The 12,369-nt window shown below is 49.0% G+C and overlaps 1 protein-coding gene across 13 annotated transcripts in view; it reads right to left on the bottom strand.

The window, feature by feature from the left end:
- Positions 1 to 12,369, bottom strand: part of ATXN1 (ataxin 1) — a 413,952-nt gene that overhangs the window by 184,036 nt on the left and 217,547 nt on the right. For 12 of the 13 annotated variants that reach the window (XM_047859130.1, XM_047859133.1, XM_047859138.1 and 9 more), the window contains one exon: positions 9,292 to 9,352. The exons of the other annotated variant lie outside the window; for it this stretch is intronic. The gene's annotated coding sequence lies outside the window, so the exon portion shown is untranslated. The remainder of the gene's footprint in view (positions 1 to 9,291; positions 9,353 to 12,369) is intronic. 13 annotated transcript variants of the gene reach the window in all.

Genomic DNA, 12,369 nt, shown 5'->3' with positions numbered 1-12,369 from the left:
GTCCCTAGACACCTGCACCCATGCGAGGGGACGTGACGAACCCTAGCAAGGATAACGGCATGCGGTGCCTTCCTCCTCTCTGCCGTCCGTCACACAGCATTCTCTCTCCTGTCTCTCAAATCAAGCCTGGCTCTCCCGTCGGACCAGAAGGACTGAGGAAGCAGTGTGCGGTGGCCTTGCGAGGCTCAGCAAAACCGTGCAAGAGCTGGACTAACCAGCAAAACACCCCCACTCGTTTCCCAGAGCCGTGGGGAGGCTGTGTCTAACAGCAAGGCAAGCCAGCGGGAGCCAGAGAGGTTTCACGGCGTGGGCCGGGAGCCCCCCTCTTCTTGGGGGTGAGACGCAGAACCACACATCGAATTTTACTTTGCTGGCCCACATTTCAACCACTTTGTCTCCACTAGAGGGCCAGGATGGCGACGAAATTTCAGCCTAACACTGTGTTTGCTGCCGATTTAAGATTTAATCCTAGACCTCCTGGAGGGAGGGGCAGGGGAAGGAAGAGATCGTGGAAAGGCGGGGGTGACCACGATAATGCAGTCACTCCAAGAGGCTCGCGTCGGTCCACGGTTATGCTGTGGTTCTACCTGGGAAGCCCCAACCCACGGAATGACACTGAGATAAGCCCAAAACCTACAGAAGGGAGGACACCTTGCACAGCCCGTTTCTTCTGTCCAAGTGATCACGCTGTTGTCGCTCGGCTCTTTTTTCCAGCGTCTCCCAAATCTGTCCCTTCATTACGCCCCCACATGAGCTCTCAAAATCTCAGCTCCTTATGCTTGTTAATAACCTCCTCACCGGGGCCTCCGTGTCTGGTTTCCTCCCCACCACCTCAGGGGCCGTGAACACAGCGGTAAAGCTCATCTCGCTGCAACACGGTCGGTCACATCACCGGCTTGCTCAAAAACCTCCGGGGACCACCAACCCCCGATTCAGGACCCTCTCCACAGCACTGCCCCGTTCATGTGTACACACTGACAGGCAGAGGGCTCAGCCCCCTCCCTGTCCACCACCCCCACCCCACACCGGGAATAAACAAGCACCGTTTTCTAGGATTGGTTAGCGGTCACGATCACGGGTGCCTCCTTGGGTGCTGGTTTCTCTTGGCCAACTGCTACGTAGCGAGATGTGGTCGAGAGACCCATTCTTTGGTCTGACACGTGCGCTGTGACCTCCACACTACCTTCCCAAGGCAGTTTTCTGCTTTCTTTCCATACACTCTCCATCCTGTATTGATTCATACATACAGCTTCCAGTTTCTTTTTCACATGCAGCTGCCGTGTGCTTCGCTCAGTATATGTTTTGCTCCTGTCTGAACCCCGCTCCAGTCCCCGCTCCGGTTGGGAGCTGGGCTGCCACGTACCCACCAGGACCCTAGGAGGCGAGGCAGCAGGTGAAGGTGTGAGCCTGATACAGGAGAGAGACGGTGCGGCGTGGTCAAAGACACCCGGGCTGGAATCATGGAAGCACTCTGGACAGATTAACTGCTCCCTCCCTCATTAAGTTTCTTAATTTTTAAATAAGGGCAGTGATCCCTACCTCATTCAAGAAGAACAAAGCAAGGGGCGCCTGGGTGGCTCGGTCGGACTTCGGCTCAGGTCACGATCCCGCGGTCTGTGGGTTCGGGCCCCGCGTCGGGCTCGGTGCTGACAGCTCAGAGCCCGGAGCCTGCTTTGGATTCTGTGTGTGTGTCTCTCTCTCTGCCCCTCCCCCACTCATGCTCTGTCTCTGTCCCTCTCTCAAAAATAAAGATTAAAAAAATTGAAAAAAAAAAAAAGAACAAGGCAAGAAAAGGCAGGCTGACACCAGACAACACGTGAACTGTGAAGACACGCTGTGGACAGTTAGACAGCGGTGTGGTTAAGAGGCGAGGCTGAAGGTTGGGCGTGAGCCCAACCACTGGCCCTACTGGATGTAATCTGCCCATGTCTTAATGATGTTCCATTCACCATGGCTCATTAACGCTAGCTATATGGTGGCTTGTTCGAATGTTCTTTTAAGTTTAGTAAAACCCTCTGACCAAGTCTGGGCTTCCGGGCGCCATATGCATTTATAAATACCATCAGGCGTGAGTGACAGTTTGTTCCTATGCTCACTCCTTCTTTCAGCCTGCAAATATTCATGGAGCATCTACTGTGTGCTGGGTGGGAGAGAGACAAAAATGAACGAGAGGGCTAGAATGATACGAGCTGTATAAAAAGCTGGAAGCAGTGTCTTGGGCACAGCAGATGGCGTGTGTCGCTTCCAGGGCAAAGCTCTGAAGCGTTTCATTGCTGGTGCAAATGTCCAGCTTCTCCCTCTTCCCTGCGATCACGAAGGAGACCGCTAGGCAGCCGCATAAGAAGAGCAGAGCAGGCTGCATCACAGGGCGATGCCTGGAGGACTGGAGACTCACCGGATCCACAGCGGACCCTGCAGGAGTGAAAGCTAAACTTGTGAAGACTATCGGGTTGACTCTTCACGCAGCACAGCCCCGCCCTACCCTGACTAATACAACAGCTTCCGTTTTCTCTAATGTTACCATCTGGCAAACAAGCATGTGTACTAATGCCCCGTGATGGTTCTCCTATGGACCGCCCTTAATTTCTTTAAATCTCCTTGACGTTGCCTGGGATCATGCCCTGTCCTTCCAACAAGGCTGGAGCCCTCCATATACAGTCACCTTGGTTTACACTTCTGGGGTTCTCCTCTTTACCCTCCAGCTCACATCCCCACCATTCCCTCCAAATTTGGGCATGAGCCTTAAACACAGCAACTGTTTAATTCATGACTAATGACTTCATATTTTAGGAAATAATCAGGAAATATTAGGAATAATTCCCTAATATTGGGAAATCATTCCCCCAATATAATGGCAGTTGTTTATTTTCATTAACCAATACCACTATGCTGGCTGGCATGGATAATTATGAATTAAGCTTGATAGCTACAGTAAGACTTTAGGGATTCATGTGTGGATTTACTGCAGCCCTGGCCTCAGGATTCTGTGTCAACCATGGCCAATCACAGGTTGTTTGCTAATCGTTTCTTCCTCACTGATTTTGTGGATCCCAGTGTCTGTGGCCCTATCACATGAGATGGGTCTGGGCTTCTAGGATTCTCATTCATTCGTTTAAGCATACAATCATTCTCCGAGAGTCAGCAGAGGAGAACAGCTATGGCATCAACTAGCTGTGAGAACCTTACTAGTCACCTTATCTCTTTGCGTGCCGTCCGTTTGCCCCCCTGTAAGGCAGGAGTTAAAAACGCATCTCAGGGCGACTGGGTAGCTCAGTCAGTTAATCTTCCGACTCTTGATTTCAGCTCAGGTCGTGACCCCAAGGTTCATGGGATCAAGCCCCGCATCGGGCTTCTAGCAGACAGCACGGAGCTCGCTTGGGATTTTCTCTCCCTCTCCTCTCTCTCTGCCCCTCCCCGTTCATGCACATGCACTTTTTTCTCCCTCTCTCTCTCTCTCTCAAAATAAATAAACTAAAAAAAAAATGTATCTTGCAAAGTGGTTGTAAGAATCATACCAGATATATATATATATATATATATATATATATATATATATATAAGGTACTGGGAAAGTGGTTGTCAGTACTAGAATATAGTGGTTCCTGGCATGGTGTAAGTACTCTGAATGCTAATACGATTATTTACTGAGCACCTACTATATGGCAGATATTAGAGGGACAAGGATGAATAAGAACAAGAGGCTGTCCCATCCCCAAGGAGTTTAAAATCTAGTAACAGTGATAAATATATAAGCAAATAAGTGAACCGAAGGGTCCAAGAGCCAGAGAGAGAGAGAGACAGAGAATAAACGCATGCACACACTCACACGGCAGATACCGTCCCACGCGCACACACGGACACACACACGCACACACACGTGCCGTGTGCAACTGCCGGCAACTGGTGAGCTACACACAAGAAGGTGCTCCTTCCCCTCGGAAGAAGGGAAGCCAGGAAGGGCTCTGCAGAGAACACGAAAGCTGGACCGAGTCTCCTGGGACGAGCGGGTATTTGCCAGGCAGGGGAGGGCACGGGGGCATCCAGGCAATCAAGGCACGTGAGAAGAGGCGTAAGACCCCACTGACTCATCTAACAGATATTTATCAAATGCTACCTATGAACTTGGCACAGCGTTAAGTACTTGGATGCGGCAGTTGAGGACACTGACGGGGTTTTTGCCTTCAGTGAGCTAACATTCTAATCGAGGAGATGAACAGGAAACCCAGTAGACAAGTCTATAAATCAAAGAGCTATGGAGAAAACACAGTGGCTCCGATGTCTGGAGTGAGGCTGGGGATGGCTCGCCCAGAGTAGTGCGCACAGCATGAGAGGTGTAAGCAGAGCCACTGTCCCCTCGGTCCTCCATGCCGGGTTTTTCCCCGAACCTCCTCTCACCCCACTGGCTGGACTTCATCTACCACCGAGTAGACTCAAAATTTTGAGCACGCTTTCCTTCCTTCTTCCCGCAGACAGTGGCCCACAGACTCACAATCTTCCTGCGGGTGGACTGTTCTAGACCCAGACTGGGGACGAGGGAGCGGGAGGCCCATGTCTGGCTTTCAACCTGAGACACAGCTTCTGACTCCGTCGCTGTTAGCTGTCACACAGGTGCATCTTGGCCTCCATGTGCCTTATTGTGCTGAGTCTCATTTCTCTGCTGCCGCAGAACTTGGGAAGGGAAGGGCACTCTTATTAAGATAAAAGTTTTCATCCGATAAAAACCTTCCCTCCCTCAACAGACCTCAAAACTAAATTAGGAACCACTATCCTCATCTATCAAACCTGTCACCTTAATGAAAAAATCTTTCAAATCTTTTACTTAATAGCTCCAAAGACATTGCCAGGGGTGTGTCTGAGAAGTCTGCCCCGAATGGTATAATAAGGCAAATTCAATAGCGGGAGCAAATACTGGGGGATGGGGGGAGAACAGGGACGATTTCAGCACCCGCATCAAACCCCAGGGCACCCACTTCATGGGTGGCAGCCACAAGGAGGAAGATGAGAGAATGTGAAATCTTTACATTTACCTTCTGACTGCATATCTACACGTTTTTTTACAACCATGCTAGAAAAAGAATTCCTTGAATTTATCTTTTCTCTGACGAATTCAAAAGCACTTTCCATGTGTTCGCACGCTTGATTCACAACTTCCTTATGAGACAGGATGGGACTAGAATGTTATCAGGAAGAAATATTCATGGCCTGGTTACTATCTACAGGGCTCGGTTCTGAGCATTAGGGAACTGGAAGAAAGAAAGAAGGAAAGAAAGACAGAAAGAGAGAAAAGGAAGGAAGGAAGAAGGAAGGAAGGAAGGGAGGAAGGAAGGAAGGAAGGAAGGAAGGAAGGAAGACAAAGATTAAGATGATTGGTTCCTGACCTTGAATGCCCTACCCTCTATCTGAAAGACTGCTCAGATCCCCAAAGCATTATGCATGAAAAAAGGAAATACAAGACACCTGTCAAATAGATGGTAAAGATTTTTAAAAATGCTCCGGGAGTTCAGGGGAAAGGAACATCTGTTGAAATCAAGAGTGATTACAATGGTTTCATGGAGGAGTTCTACATTATTATTATTATTTTTTAATATTTATTTTTGAGAGAGAGAGAGAGAGACACACACACAGAGCATGGGCAGGGGAGGGGCAGAGAGAGAGAGAGAGAGAGAGAGCGAGACACAGAATCCGAAGCAGGCTCCAGGCTCCGAGCCGTCAGCACAGAACCTGACGGGAGGCTCGAACGCATGAACTGCGAGATCATGACCCGAGCCGAAGTCGGACGCTTAACCGATGGAGCCCGCCAGGCGCCCCTCACGGGGAAGTTTATAGACAGGAAAACATCAGAGAGAGGTTAAAACCCCAGCTACACGTGCTGGAGGAACCACACTCAGAGACTGCACCTCTGGTGGAAGCTGCTAGAAAATCAGCGATGCGCCCTGGACTTCTTCGTGCAGTCCTACTGCGCCTGGCCTCCTGGCATCACACTCTACCCTGGAAAGCTCTGAGGAGCACAGTAAAAGGGTTCTCTGTTTCCCTAGATTTCCCACTCGCTCCGGTCCACTGCCCACTTTCCAGCCAGAAGCAGGACGGGGACCGTAGGCGAGCGTGAACAGCAGGGTCAGTTAGTAACAATCACGCAGTCCCGACGCGCTGAAGGAGGGGGGGAGGCCGGCCCGGGTGAGGAGCGGGGGATCCAAAGGGGCATCGGGGCTGTGCTCATCCTGCCCCGGGATACGCTGGCTGCCACGGTCATTATATTTTTTCTGGCTGCACAGACATGTTGCTATGGAACCGATACATGCCATTGCAACTTGGCCTCGAGCAAAGAAAATCACATCACTGGCAAGCGCGTTTCCCTGGATTTCCCTTAAAGGGATACCATCGACGGCACTGCTCCAGCTCGGAAACAACAACAGTATTGTTCCAGGGTCCAGCCCTCCGCATACCATGAAACGGAGCCCAGCCGCTCATGTTCTACAAGGTGTCCACGCACGTGGCACGTGGGCCTACGTGGTCCAAACCCCAAGTGTGGGGACCGGCCCCTACCCGCTTTTTAAGTAGGAAACGCATGGCTTCCGTTTCTGTTCAATTTCCCTGCAACTGGTCACAGTCAACAGGCTGCAGTATTTGGGGGGATGATTTGACGCCTCCTGATTGTCAGCTTCGTGCCATTCGTGACCCCGGTGGGGACCGAGTAGCCCCAAGTGGTCTGCCCCCCCCCCCCAGCTTTACCGTTCTCGCTTCAGGCCTCACTAGCAGCTGCTTGCTTGCTTGCTCTCTCTCCCTCCCTCCCTCTTTCTTTCTTTTTCTTCCTTTCTCTCTCTCCCTCCCTCCCTCTTTCTTTCCTTTTCTTTCTCTCTCTCTCTCTCTCCCTTTCTTTCTTTTTCTTTCTCTCCCTTTCTTAATTTCTTTTTCTCTCTCTCTCCCTCCCTCCCTCCCTCTTTCTTTCTTTTTCTTTCTCTCTCTCTCCCTCCCTCTTTCTTTTTCTTTCTTTCTCTCTCTCTCCTTCCCTCTTTCTTTCTTTCTTTTTCTTTCTCTCTCTCTCCCTCCCTCTTTCTTTCTTTCTTTCTTCTTCTTCCTCTTTCTTTCTTCCTCTTTCTTTCTCTCTCTCCCTCCCTCCCTCTTTCTTTCTCTCTCTCTCCCTCCCTCTTTCTTTCTCTCTCTCTCCCTCTCTCTCTTTCTTTCTTTCTTTCTTTCTTTCTTCTTCCTCTTTCTTTCTCCCTCTTTCTTTCTTTCTTTCTTTCTTTCTTCTTCCTCTTTCTTTCTTTCTTTCTTTCTTTTTCTTTCTCTCCCTCTTTTTCTTTCTTTCTTTCTTTCTTTCTTTCTTTCTTTCTTTCTTTCCTTCCTCTTTCTTTCTTTCTTTCTTTCTTTTTCTTTCTCTCCCTCTTTTTCTTTCTTTCTTTCTTTCTTTCTTTCCTTCTTTTTCTCTTTCTTTCTTCCTCTTTCTTTCTTTCCTTCTTTCTTTCTCTAAATGAAAAGTACAAAGCAGGTGTGGGATCTGGCCCTTCCCCACGTTGCTGAGGCCCTTAACTTCCATCTATCTTAGTCTTATCCATTTCTTGATCCCACAGAGACCCTTGGGTTCTCCAGGAAGCAGGGGACCTCACGTCCCCACATTATATACGGTGGTGTGTGCTCTGGGGATAAAGCTGTTGGGCTTTTCTTGGGTAAGATGAGAATATGGAAACCTGCAAGTTGCGCGCCCTAACAAATACACATTCCTGCGCTCCGTGCATCTGGGGACGGGACAGGAGGGTCAGGATTAGGGTAGGAAGCAGATGATCGCCAGTGAAGTGGCAAAGCCATGTTCCCGATTCCATTAGAAATCAAACCGTCTGCGTCCCCGATACAAAGCCATCGAGTTCCTTAATGATGACTCCCGTTAGGGTGGAAAGGAAGCTCCCACTCATTACGATAAGGTGATTAAGTTGCCAAGTGGGACAAAACAATAGACACAGCTTCTCAATACTACACTTGGACCATCCCGCGCTGAGACGGAATGCTTTGGAAATACGCGCATTTGGCTCTCCGACCCCAATGAACCCGGTCCAGAGCCAGCTCTAGCACAGGCACCCTTGCAAGGACCGCAGATCAGCCCGCCTTCTGGGGTTCCGGAGGACGATCACTGTCTCACTCCTGTCTCCATCGTACTCCACAACAGCACTCTCATGTGAGAACCAGTACAACCTTTTTTTTTTAATGACGAAATGTTTCTCCGGAAGTGTCTATGACTGCAGGTCAAATCTGTACTGCACCATCAGGAACTTGTTAGGCATTACTCTGCAGGTGCAGACAGTCTCGGGGGGTGGGGGTGGGGGTGCAGGTCCGCAGCTGGCCAGCAGGCACCTGCAGGTGCAGCACGGCTTCTAGCTGCAGAACAGACGCACCGCTGAGTCTGGGCTCGTGTCGTGGCACTGGGGACGCGGCGGTTTGGGAGGCGCAAAGGAAAACATCGCCTCCCAGATGAGGTCTGTGACAGGAGTGTCCCGGGTACGCCCGCCCGGCCAACCCCTCTCGGTAGTAGCCAGGGAGGATTCCTAGAAAGTTAAATAGTTAAACAGCATCCCTCTTGATAGGTGCCTTGGAGGGATATTATCAGGTCAAACCACCTGCAGCCTTGTATCCTCAGAAAGGAGATCCCAAAGACGGTGCTGTGCCGGGTGGGGTCGGGTCGGGGGCGGGCGGGGGGGAAGCAGGGGAAACCACCACGCAGCTGGGAGTCAAGTGCATCTCATCACTCCAGCTCTACCGCTGTCTGAGAAGCCCCTGGACAGAGGATACGAAGCCCTCTGGGCCTCAGTTGCCCCATCTGTGCATAGGACCTTTGCCAGATGGGCTCTAAGGTCCCATGTACTGTTCACATCCTATTATTCCCTGTCACAATACTCATGACACAGTGTGTCATATGAACAAAACGGACGGTTTCTCCTTGCCCACGGCTGTATTTCTGTGCAAGTCATGGGGGGAAAAAAGAGAGCCTTCTCTCTTAATCCTCTCTGCTAGCTGCACAAGGTAACAGTGACGAAGGTAATAATTCATAAGAGGCAAAACATGCGTGTGCCAAAAAGAAACGGCAGAAAGATAGGAGAGAGAAGCCTTCCCTTCTGAAGGCAAGAGATCTGAGCCTTTTAGTTCCAAGTGGGAGAAACTTCTAGAGAACACCTGCTATGAAGCACTTTTTCTTGGAGCATCACAATAACCGGATAAAATCTTGATGTGAAAATATAATTAAAAATACATACACATTATGAAAGATAAAGTAAAAATATAGAAAAGAGTCAAAGGGTCACTCACCCTATGAAAACGGCAGACTGGTTTCTTTTCACCAAGAAAAAGGACTAATTTCTTTGGAAAACTGGAAGAGAAAAAGATTTTAAATGAACAACATGAAGTCTGTATTAGAGGTCAGTGCAGGTGTGCAGGCCTAGAGATTATGAAAAATCCCAGCTCCCAGCACTTGGGCACTTAGTAGGTGCATGGCAATTGTCTGATGGATGGTGGGCATCTGATAGTTTGGGCAACCACATGGATTTCGAAAACAGGAGCTTTCAATATTTAATATGCAGAAAGTAAGCATGTGCATGATTTTTTTTTTAAGATTTATTTATTTTTCAGAGAGAGAGCACAAGCAGGGAAGGGGCAGAAAGGGAGAGAATATCCGAAGCAGGCTCCGAGCTGACAGCGGTGAGCCCGACGCGGGCCTCGAACCCATGAACTGTGAGATCATGACGTGAGCCGAAGTCGGGTGCTAAACGGACTGAGCCACCCAGGCGCCCCGTGCAAGATTCCTTTATCACGAAATGCACGAACCTCGTGATGTATATGGTGGTGCCCGGGAAACCATTTTTCAGGTGGACTGTCTGTGGTCCCACAGTGGGGCTAACTGAAAATGCCTTAATGAAGGGAACCCGTAACTGCCCTGTGCCCTCTCCCCACACCCCTTCCCCACCACAAAATGTACACCCACAACTCCGTGCACCGCCCCCCCGAAGTCAGTAACCCCACAGGGATCTGTAATTGGGTTCCTATGGGAATGTGGGCTTGGTCGAGAGGCGCTGGAGGCCACATCTCGGGCCGACTGAGTAATCCCACGAAGAAGCCACGGCGTTTTGGGATCAAGTGTGGGAAAGAACGGAGAGGATGTGAATGTTGGAAGCGGAAGCCTGAAAGACGAAGGGAGATCAGGGGTGACTTCAACAGGCTGTGTAATCTCTGTCACATAAGGAACTCTGCTCAAGATCCAAGTTTTTACAAATTTCCAGAGACTGTTTCAAAGACGCCTTTGCAGGCTTAGGAGGGAACGTGAGGCAGAGCTGGTCTAGCTCCCGAGAGTGGCAAGTCTCACATGATCCCAGAGCATTTGGGAGTAAGTCTACGAGCTGGAAGAAGCCACTGCTTGGTTCTCCTCTCTTGCCCTACAAGGAAGAGAGCGCTGTGGCCGTTCAGACAGTAGGAACAGTCTTCTCCTCAGGACACCCACGGGTGGCAGATTCCCAGACCCAGTGTCTCAGAATCTCCAAGGCGCACCTCCCAGCCACAGAGAGAGAAACCTGCCTCCTAGACTTTCAGGCTGTGCTGGGGGACGGGAGGGCTCCCCAGGCCATGTGGTTCTGCCTCTGGAGAAGTTCACGGTCTACCTGAAAACACTCCAGGGTAACAACGCAAGAGCAAAAGAGGGTCCAACGCTGGTGCCATCTCTCAGCACCTTCTTTTTAAAGCAACACTTTAATAATCCGCTCACATAAATTAACCGTTTTCATCCTCACGGTGGCAAGATGTCTACAGTCAGAACCACAGGGATCAGAAAAGCTGATTTTCGGAGTCAGACCCGAGTCGGTATCTCAGGTCAGTCGCACATCAGCTGTGGGACTCAAGGCGCATACACGCTCAGGACCCTTTCTTTCCTCAGGGGCAATACTTGTACCCACCGTGTATCACCTTTCAAGCTCTTGGTGGGTGCTCGGGACGTAGAAGGCACTTAGGAAAAAGAAAACGCTTTGACGCTAGGTGACACAACACATTTCTCTGTCTGCAACAATCCAGAAGACACAGGAGAGATTTTTATAATTTCGTAATTTATCAAAATGTGAGCACCTGTATTGCATTCTCTTTCTCTGCAACCCCTCAAAATTAGATGAGACAAATGAGAGCAAAGTAGAACATTTACCGTGAACAATTAGATAATATACACGAGGAAACAGCCCAAAGGAAGCAAATCAGCAGGCCCCACTAACAATCACTATGCACATTTTGGCTCACAAGGCTCTAGGCTCTCTCCTACACTCAAGTGCACAGAATTTCACTAATAATCACTATGCACATTTTGGCTCACAAGGCTCTAGGCTCTTTCCTACACTCAAGTGCACAGAATTTATTAGATGTATACTTAAATAAATAAAATTATATACATACTTATTGTTTAGTCATAGCATACTATGGTAGTATTCACATTGTTTTTCAGCCTGATAATATTTTACTTATTATATTACAAACCTCTTTTCCTATCAATAAATCCATCCCCATCATAATTCTTTTTAATTTTTCAGTTTAAAAATGTTATTTCTTTCAAAGCAGGCTTCATGCCCGGTGTGGCGCCCAATGTGGGGCTCAGACTCACAACCCTGAGATCGACACCTGAGCTGAGATCAAGTGTCATACGCTTAACTGACTGAGCCACCCAGGCGTCCCACCATCAAAATTCTTAAACTACAAGAGCAGCGCGTGGAAAGAATGAACCACTCGATAAACAGGGGCTAAATGTACAGTCTACCAAAGTGCCCCACATTTATGAGAAATGTGGTACAGAGTCTACCAAAGTGCCCCACATTTATGAGAAATGTGGTACCACGTGTGGTAGCACATGGTTCTTTCCTTTGACATTTTTGTCAAGATACAGAAAAAGCAGACGATATAAACACCAGAGGTCTTCACGAAAAATTGTTTGGGTTTGAGTGGGTGTCCCTTAGAAGACTACAAACCGGCCCTAACACCACAGGGAATAATATCACAAAGGACAGCATTCGGTGAGTTTCCAATCTACTGGAAGGGGACAACACTTCAAAGCCCGGGGCCAATGATGGATAGAGGTGTCTACTCCAGCTACAAAATCGTAAGTGTGTCCTGTTTCAGTGTGATGATGGTAAAGTTACTTCATGACAGAAAGGTAAACTGAACATTGTAGATCCCTGAGTGGATCTGGGCTTAAAAATCATCATCGCGTTACATAAACTTCAAAACCTGAAAAACAATCAGAATTTACCATGTTTGGAAAACGTCTAGAGGTGGAGTGTTTGTGCAGCCTCCATATTTGTAATCTAGCTTCCTTCTTGAAGGGAATGGTTGAGTTGCTAAAGCATACGTGATACGGTTTTG

The sequence above is a fragment of the Prionailurus viverrinus genome, chromosome B2 (genome assembly GCF_022837055.1).
Source record: "Prionailurus viverrinus isolate Anna chromosome B2, UM_Priviv_1.0, whole genome shotgun sequence".
In the NCBI taxonomy this organism is placed as follows: domain Eukaryota; kingdom Metazoa; phylum Chordata; class Mammalia; order Carnivora; family Felidae; genus Prionailurus; species Prionailurus viverrinus.
This window is presented reverse-complemented; position numbering and strand designations above follow the sequence as displayed.